The sequence below is a fragment of the Mastomys coucha genome, unplaced genomic scaffold, assembly GCF_008632895.1.
Source record: "Mastomys coucha isolate ucsf_1 unplaced genomic scaffold, UCSF_Mcou_1 pScaffold21, whole genome shotgun sequence".
NCBI classification, from domain to species: domain Eukaryota; kingdom Metazoa; phylum Chordata; class Mammalia; order Rodentia; family Muridae; genus Mastomys; species Mastomys coucha.
In genome coordinates this window covers 39270844-39279570 of record NW_022196904.1, presented here as the reverse complement: position 1 = coordinate 39279570, position 8727 = coordinate 39270844, and positions in this window count along the sequence as shown.

The following is an 8727-nucleotide window of genomic DNA, read 5'->3' as shown; positions in this document are numbered from 1 at the left end:
TAATTATATTTGATTAGACAGGAAGCAATTCAATTTGGTGGCATTTGTGAGGACAGACTTATGAGCGAAATATTGTAGAGAAACTTTTGCGTGTCGCTTAGAAGGATGTGTGCTCCAGGGTTGTTGGATGCATTACTAGGCACTTGTAGTCTCTTTTAGTGAAAGTGGTTTATCTATGAAGCTTCCTTGTCATTTCATTTTCTGAATGATTTGCATTATAAAAGAGTTGGAACCAGGTGTAGTGATACTTGCCTGTAATCTCAGATGTCTTAAAGCAGAGTCTCGCAGATCTTTATGAATTCAAGACCAACCTGCCCTACACAGTGAGTTTCAGGCCAACTAAAACTACACAGTAGACTGTATTTCAATAAAACAAACAAAAAAGAAACAAAAACAATTTGTATATTAAGCCCTAATTGGGTAGTTGAATTTATTGGCACACACACACACACTGATTACTTTTAATGAATTATTGACTGACTACTATGTATGCATTATTATTACTTCTATTTTTTAATATGTTGTACTGAGTAAGAGTAGACATAACCTATCTTTCTTTCACATGCCATTTATTTGGAATATTATTTTTATCCATTTTTTATTCTTTGTATGTCTTTGGCAATGGAAATGAGTTTCTTAATACAGTCAACAGTTAGAGAAGTTTGTCACACAATCAAGCAGAGTTAACACAATTTCCATTTAGGAATACAACTGAGATATGTGTGCTAATCCTATATTGCTAGGGTTCCCTAGTTGATTTGAATACTAACTCTGCCTTTGAACTTTATTATTCTTAAAAGTGTACTGGGTCTTTAATTTGGAAATGGTTGATTCTTTTTTTTTTTTTTTTTTTTTTTTTTTTTTTGGTTTTTTCGAGACAGTGTGGCCCCCATTTCTCTGTTCTCATTAGATTTAGTCTTTCCCAAAGCCTCATGATTTTGAAATACTTTCTCATACATAATTGGAGACATCTTTCTTCCACTGGAATCTGAATAATGCAAACACATGTTAGAAAAATCATATCCACCAAAACACTTCAGCTCATTCTCAGACAGAAAGAGTATACATTGAGAGGGTTGAAGGCAATTTCAGAACAACCTCTTCAAATGGTTTGTGATCGAAGCCCATACTCATAGGTGTAACTGGGCAAGGAGAGGCAGGACAATTCAGTGTAGGCTGGCATAAAGGGACAGGAAAATCAGGCAGATTAGGGAATGCATCCGACTTTATTTTACTTTTACTTCCTGCTGCAGAATGTGAAACTGAACATTCTTTTGGTTGAAGAACCGTGGGATTCATTGAAGTGGCCCTCAAACTCGAGTTTTAATTTCTTGCTGCAGTTTTAACTACCTTTGGGCTTAACATTTATTACTCACACATTTTTCATTGTCCTTAATTATCTTTTGCACTCCCATGTAGTGTTGCCTGGACATTTGTGATGTAACAGAAAAGAGAAAGTACTTAATGTCCTCCAAGGCTTCTCTACTTCTAGTTTTCAAATTTGGAATGCAGACCCAGTCTACCTATCCTGATGAGTAAATCTGTTCTCACACAGGTCTCAGAAATAAGTGGCCTTTCCTTCATAACACTCACTCTGGCTCCATTTTTTGTCATTTGATAGACTCTTCTCATGACTATTGTTCACAGTTATGGCGTCCATTCTCTTAAACGTGAAAGAGAAATCTCAACCCTAGAACAGAAAGAAAGTTGAATGCAAAGCCCCACTTTTTCCTGACATAGCCTTACATGCTGAGTGTCTGGGCATCAGCTGCTTCACAAGCAGGCAGAAGTTCTTTGGAGGCTGCCCAAATACAGACAACTTGAATTTTAAAGAAGTTTCTAGAACCCTTTGGGTTTTATAAATGACTTAATATCAGAAAACCTGTTTCCTCTCCTTAAGAACCAGGGCCAATCACTCCCAGACTGTAGGGTGGTCCTTCCAATCAGTGGTTATACAACACATGTTCATGTCTTCATATTCTTTGCAGGAAAAATAGTAGAGAATTTCAATGCAGAATAACACCCATCTCAGTGTGGGGAATGACAGTACAGCAGGGGATAGAAATAACCACAGTGGAACTTAGTCTGTGATGGTCATTTTCCTTTTACTCAATTAGCTGGCCTTCATCATTGCCATGCTTGGGTGGACAGGGAATGCCATTGTTCTGTGTATTCTGGACATCTGTACAGGAATGTCTACTCTGCCAGTATCAGCAACCTAATCAAGGCTAATTTCCTCTTTCTCTGTTTTCTGACTGTGTATTCCCTGGAGAGTACCAATATCTCTTCCATGCCATCAACATCAATATCCCTATTTGAGTATTGTGTTTTCCATTGCTTACATTACAGGTCTGAGCATGCTCACCACAATTAGTGCTGAATAGCTCCTGTTTGTCATATGGCCAATCTAGTATCACTGCCACAGCCCCAAATACATATCAGCTGTTGTGTGTGCCCTGCTGTGGACATAGTCATAGACCTTTAGCTTCCTGGGATGAAAGGAGTATGACATTTTCTTTAATGTTTTTGGGTCTTGTTAGTATAAAATATTTGATTATATCACTACGACATTGTTAATTTCTTTATGAGTCTCGTAGGGTTCATTCTGGTCTTGCTGGTCATGAACACATGTGGCTCCTGAAGGATGCTTGTAACCAGGCTGTATGTGACCACTGTGCTCTTTAGACTGTCCAGTAGGATCTATTAGTTCCTCTTAATGTAGATACTGTATTTTTATAGTGTGAACACCTTGTGGTGTTTACAAAATCACAATATTCTATTCTGTGTTATCAGCTGTGCAAACCTCATCTTTTCCTCCATCTGATCTCTTTAGAAACTTCATGTTCCAGAGGAAGACACTCAAGCTGCTTCTTCAAAAGCATTTTGTCAAGTTGACACAAAACTTCACTTTAAGACATAAGCATTCAGCTCCTTATTCCTGAGAGCTCATGTTAATATCATAAAATGAAGTCGGTCAGATTTAACAGTTTCACAATGTCTAAAAGTTTAAGCATGTTAAAAGGTGAAGATTCCATTATTTGTCCACAGTTTTTTTTTAACTGTGGGCTAATGTAAAGTTTAAAACAAATAAAATATTACCTATTCCAAAAAGAATGAAATTAGGCTTCCCCCCCATAAAAAATTCATAATCCATCAGTACTGACAAAAATTCTGTATCTCAAATTAGTCATCTAATTTCAAAGGGGTTGAGGAATCCCATTTGTCCATGTCTGCCATCAGCAGCCCACACAGCTTGTCTCATAGGATTACAGTGGTTCCAAGTGACTGTCTTTGACAGATATAACATTGTCCTAGTATCTCCAATATTCTTGGGTTTTCACAGCAACAGGGGTTGTGACTTTACAAATGTCCCAAAGGGACTCTGACTCTACAAAAATGTAACAAAACTCAGCTTCTATCCATGACCTCTTAAATCTTGAAGCATTCATGCCTTCTGATTCAGTATCATATGAGAGATTATTGTATATTGCCAAGTTTGGCTCTCAGATTAAGATGTAGCATTTATTCTCCATACAATACCACAACTTCAGAAATGTGACTCTAAAGAAGGTGCTTTCTGGTTGCCCCAATGGTCACACAATATTTCATTCAATACTGATGAACTTCTATTAAATAAGGCCCACCCATTCACCCACCAGCCAACCTTCATGCTACCACCCCAATGAGATATAGGAAATATTTGGGACTTCAGTAAGGTGCTCATTTACTTTTAATCACAATTAATCATGAATATGGAGCATAGAACACGAGGGACTTCTGGGGGCTGGCTCACTGATTCCAAGTTGTATTTCTTATATAGTCCAGAACCTCATACCTGGGGATCGTGTCCTATGCAGTGGTGTGGGCCCCTCTATATTAAATAATAATAAAAATAATCTCTCCACACATTGATCTAATCAAGATAATTCCTCGATAGAGGCTTCTCTCTAATATGACTATAGGCCCATTGGCTAAGTACAGCCATACTACATATAAGGGTGCAAAAAATAATGCAGATAATGGTAGGCCTGTGATCCTGACAGAAATGGGAACAATCTGTTCTTCCCAAAGTATTTTCATTTTTATTTTGTTTTATTTTATTTTATTTTATTTTATTTTTACTTATTCACTTTATATCCCAGTAACTTTCTACCTCCCCTTCCCTTCTCCTCTAGGCAGGTGGGGCTCCCTGGTATCCCTTAAACCCTGGTAATTCAAGTCTCTGACCCAGTATGTTCACACTTTACTTTTCCTGGAACATTCATTGCCTTTGTCTTCCTTCTCCATCTCTGGTTACTTCTTTCCTTATAGAATCACCTAGGGGAAAAAAACAAAGGGAGACTGAGGTCACTAGAAATTTACTGCAAACTCAAAATTTGGTCATTTAACTTCCTGGGATGTGGAGAACTGAAGCTAGGAGGAGGACTTCTGTTAACTATGCCTCCATCTTCAAGAATGGGGCAACATGGGAGCCTTTCCTGGGAGACATTCAGCCATCGAACTATTGTGATGAAGTGTGACAGTTTCAATGTGAAGTGTCTCATGAAGGCTCCTGCATTTGAACATTTGGTCCACATAGGAATGTCAAATGGGAAGACTGTAGCACTTTCAGGAGGTAGACCCTTGCTGGCAGAAGTTGGTCAGTGCTGACAGTGCCTCTCTTCTTGTTTATGCTGTGCTTCCAAACTTCAAATGTGACTAAAGTGTAATGTGACCAGCCAGTCTCTCACTCATGCTGCCATACCTTCCCCATTATGGTGGGAGACATCCTTCCAAATTCTAAGCCAGAAAAAAAACACCTTGATTTCTCCATTCTCTATGACTCAGGTATGTGGTATCTTTATCAGGGTCTTAGCATCAAGTTCTAGAGAGTGAAAAGGATCATGGTCCTGTGGTGGTTGAGATCCTACAGAACCACAGTGTCCAACATCTTCAAAAGACACTGGGCATCTAATTTGATAGCCTATGTTGCCTGGAGGTGATACCCTCTCCTCAATTGTAGAGTAACTCTATTCCCAAATGTGTATGTATGGATTTTAGAAAGTGATTACAGTAATGGACTTCTTCGTGGCTTTTTTTCAAAAGTGTTTGGTGTTAGGTACCCTGCCCTGTACCCACATCTATCCTACTCACCCATACTTGTAAATAAGAAAGTAATCACAATAGGCAGCCACAGCAAGGTAGTCATAGTTGGTCACAGAACCTCTTAAAGTTAGTGAAGCATAATGGTTATAAAAAATTTTAAAACAAAGGCAATGAAGAGAATCTAGCCCACTTGAGCATGGCTCTGGCAGGCCCTGATCTTTTTCCACATTCCCTCTGCCTTATTCAAAACCTTTAGATTACATAATTAAGCTAATGCCCAAGATGAATTCCATTATTTGGACATTTCCTCCCCCTGAGGCAACTGTGAAGGTCCACCTGTCAACATATTGGTGTCCAGTAATCAAAAGCCTCATTTGACTCACCTAATTAACATGCCTAATTAAAATTAAATTCCTCTTCCTAACATGGGGCTTTCCCTTGTGCCTTTATACAATACTGTTTTCCTGTGGGCCATGTCTGCTTCTTTTCTATCCAGAGGTGGTCCTTTGTCAACCAAGACTATACCCTTTACCTCTCTCCCTTACCACTTTTCTCTCCTCACATTTGTTCCCTTTCCCTTCTCCACTTTCCTCTACCTCCTGTCTTTGTCACTATTCCCTATTCTCTGTCACTCTGAGGAAAATCTCTTTTGTGCTAAGAACAGGGATTTTGGAGGTCTTAGGCTGTCTTCAAGGTTCCACACAGACATGATTACCATTCCTAGAACAGGCTGTACAGAACCATTTATAGTAAAACTTACAGGCTCATACCCCAATCCTTGAAAAGCAGAAAGCTAATCATAAACAGGAATGAACATAGTTTGTCTTTATTATGAATTGCCATGTAAGCTTAAGACATACAATTAAGACATAAGACATAGTAACAAACGTGTGTAGATGGGGGAGAGCTGGAACTTAAGACATCTGCAGAGGATTCAGGGGAACTTGCAGCCTAAATGTCACTGGGAAGAAAACCACACTGACTGCCAACTGCTGTGGAAGGAGCAGTATCAAGAGTGTCACTGTCTTCACCATGCAGACCCCTGCCAGGCTGCTGGTTCTGCTTCTGTTTCAGTAATATAGTCACACGTCCCAAGCTGACACTGCTCAGTGGTGCTATAATGAGGCCCATAACAGAGAGAAAAATTACTTACAGGGAGGTGGACCAGTTAGGATAGGATGGGGGGGGGGACAATATGTGAAGCATGATACACTTATGCTTCAGTTATATAGTCTCTCTCTCTGTCTCTGTCTCTGTCTCTCTCTCTCTGTCTCTGTCTCTCTCTGTCTCTCTGTCTCTCTCTCTCTCTCTCTCTCTCTCTCTCTCTCTCTCTCTCTCTCTCTCTCTCTCTCTCACACACACACACACACACACACACACACACACCTAACTGACCCTGCCTAGTAATCCTACCTATTGATGGGAGTTGGTCCTCATAGGTAGAAAGAGTAATTATTTGGATATATATCCCACTTAAGTGGATGGGATGGGAGAGGCTGATCTGTGAGTGCAAATGGAACAGATGCCAAGAAACATCTTAGGGGGCATCTGGAAAGGTCTCTGGTGTGCGACTTGTTCCCAGCATTCCTATTGGAAATCACATGGACAGCTCAGTGTTTTTATAAGCCTCACCTGGGTCAGAAACTTTCACTCAGCTCCTGAAGGCAAATCCCAATTCCAGAGCAAGGAAGCAGAGTCTAGAATCCATCTGTGGAAGGGTCCTCTGCCTTGTCTGCTCTCCACCTCTAGACCAAAAACTGGAAGAAAGGTAAGGATATATCCCAAGAATGTTCAGAGGTACTGTCAGGCTGAGTTCACATCCCTTTGTTGCTATGACAACATGCAACATGCATGGTCTAGGCCTTCCTCCTGAGAAGGCATGAGACAGAAGCTTCCCTTTGAAGCAGAGAGGTGGCCTGACTTAAACAATTTTCTTCCTTTCCCTCAAATTATTCCTATTTGTTCCTGTCAGTCTTTAAGGAGAAAGGTTATGTGCTAGGGCAAAAACCTGTAGACAGATGCATTGTTTGTTGATTTCCAAAACTGAACCTCCATGTGTGTATGTTGCCTCTTGAAAGAAACTGGTAGATAGAAAGTGAGTAATGGAAATTCCAGAGGTAGTGTTTATTTACAAAAACCATGAGTCGTAGGGATAGAAGAAATGCTTGGGGACTATGACAAAGCAAAACAGTGGAGCAAGTTGTACACTTCTTGGCTTCAATAATCAGCAGAGGTAATTGGTACTGTAAAATGAGAAAGAAAGAGAAGTGGAACCATAGTTACAACTATATTGTTGTAGGGGGATAACTGCCTGCACAGGGAAGCTCTGCTGCTATCAGTACACAATTGACCAAAAGAGAGATGAAAAATAAAAATCCCAAAGCTTTTCCTTCTGTTCTCTATGGTCCTTGAAATGTTACCAACTGCCTCAAATAAAAGGAAAGTTAGAGAAAGGAACAATCTTAGAACCCAAATCAAGCACTTCTCTAAGTTGTCAGGTGGCAGAGAGAAGGATGGGAGGACACACTTCCTCATGGGTAAGTTTTCTTCCAACCCCACATTTGCAGATTTAACTGTCATCAGATGATCCCCTCAGAGTTATTTTTATCCTATTTGCATCTTATTCTTTTAATACTGCTGTTAGAGAGGATTTGCCCACAGTGATCAACTTAAGATTAGACTGAAGTTCATGCAGGGAAGCATAGTTCTTATTGGCTGTAGTAGAAGAGTGGTCACTCGAGAACAAACTGATAGAAGAACACCTTAGCAAGAAAGTTATTCTACATTGGTTGTTAGCTGCATCATGTCACACATAAGAACTGCCTCATTGATGTTCCTCAATTCTAAAGGAGCATCAGCGTGCTGTGGGCAAGGACTCTTGACTTCATCAAAGTGTCAGTGGAGGGAAGATGAAGAGATGAGCAGGAGAGTTACTCCTCTCCTGACACAATTTTGCTGCATTTCTTTGAATCATCAGATACAGGTAATCTTTTGGTCATCAGGATCAAAAGAGTGTGAAGTGGAATCCATTTTAAGTTAAAACTCAGATAACTTGTTAAGAGAAAAATTAAGAGCCTTGTTTTCTCTAACAATCTATAACGGTCTTTAAAGTCTCTCAAGCATTGCATCATATGACAATTTGGGTACATTCTCAAAATCAGAAGACAACAGTGAAGAATAGAGATAAAAACATCTGAAGTGAGATAGATGAAGAAAACCCAAGGATCTGATATTAAGGTGATTTCCAGAATATGCTTTTGAACATCTAAACAAACCTCCTGCCTGAGACAGCATCACAACGAAGGTTGTTGAAGGAGAGTATCCCCAGAGTTGAGGTAAATCAGGAAAGTGATTAAAGAATGACTTAGTCCTTCTAGAGCTCCACATTTGATGGTGATCAAATCACACCATGCAAACATATGCTCAAACTGAAGTTTCATAAGCAGACATAGAAGTTTTGTTCTTCTGTCCCCTGTCTGCTCAAGTTACACTACATGATGGAGCTGGTTACTCTAAGAGTTAATGGAGGAGACAGCCCCAGCATGAGTCTCTGCTCCCTAGGAGGAGGATGTCTTTCTATCTGACTGTCTCCTATTTTGGTGGCTGTTATTGATTCTGAAGCTCTATATACATGTGTGTGTG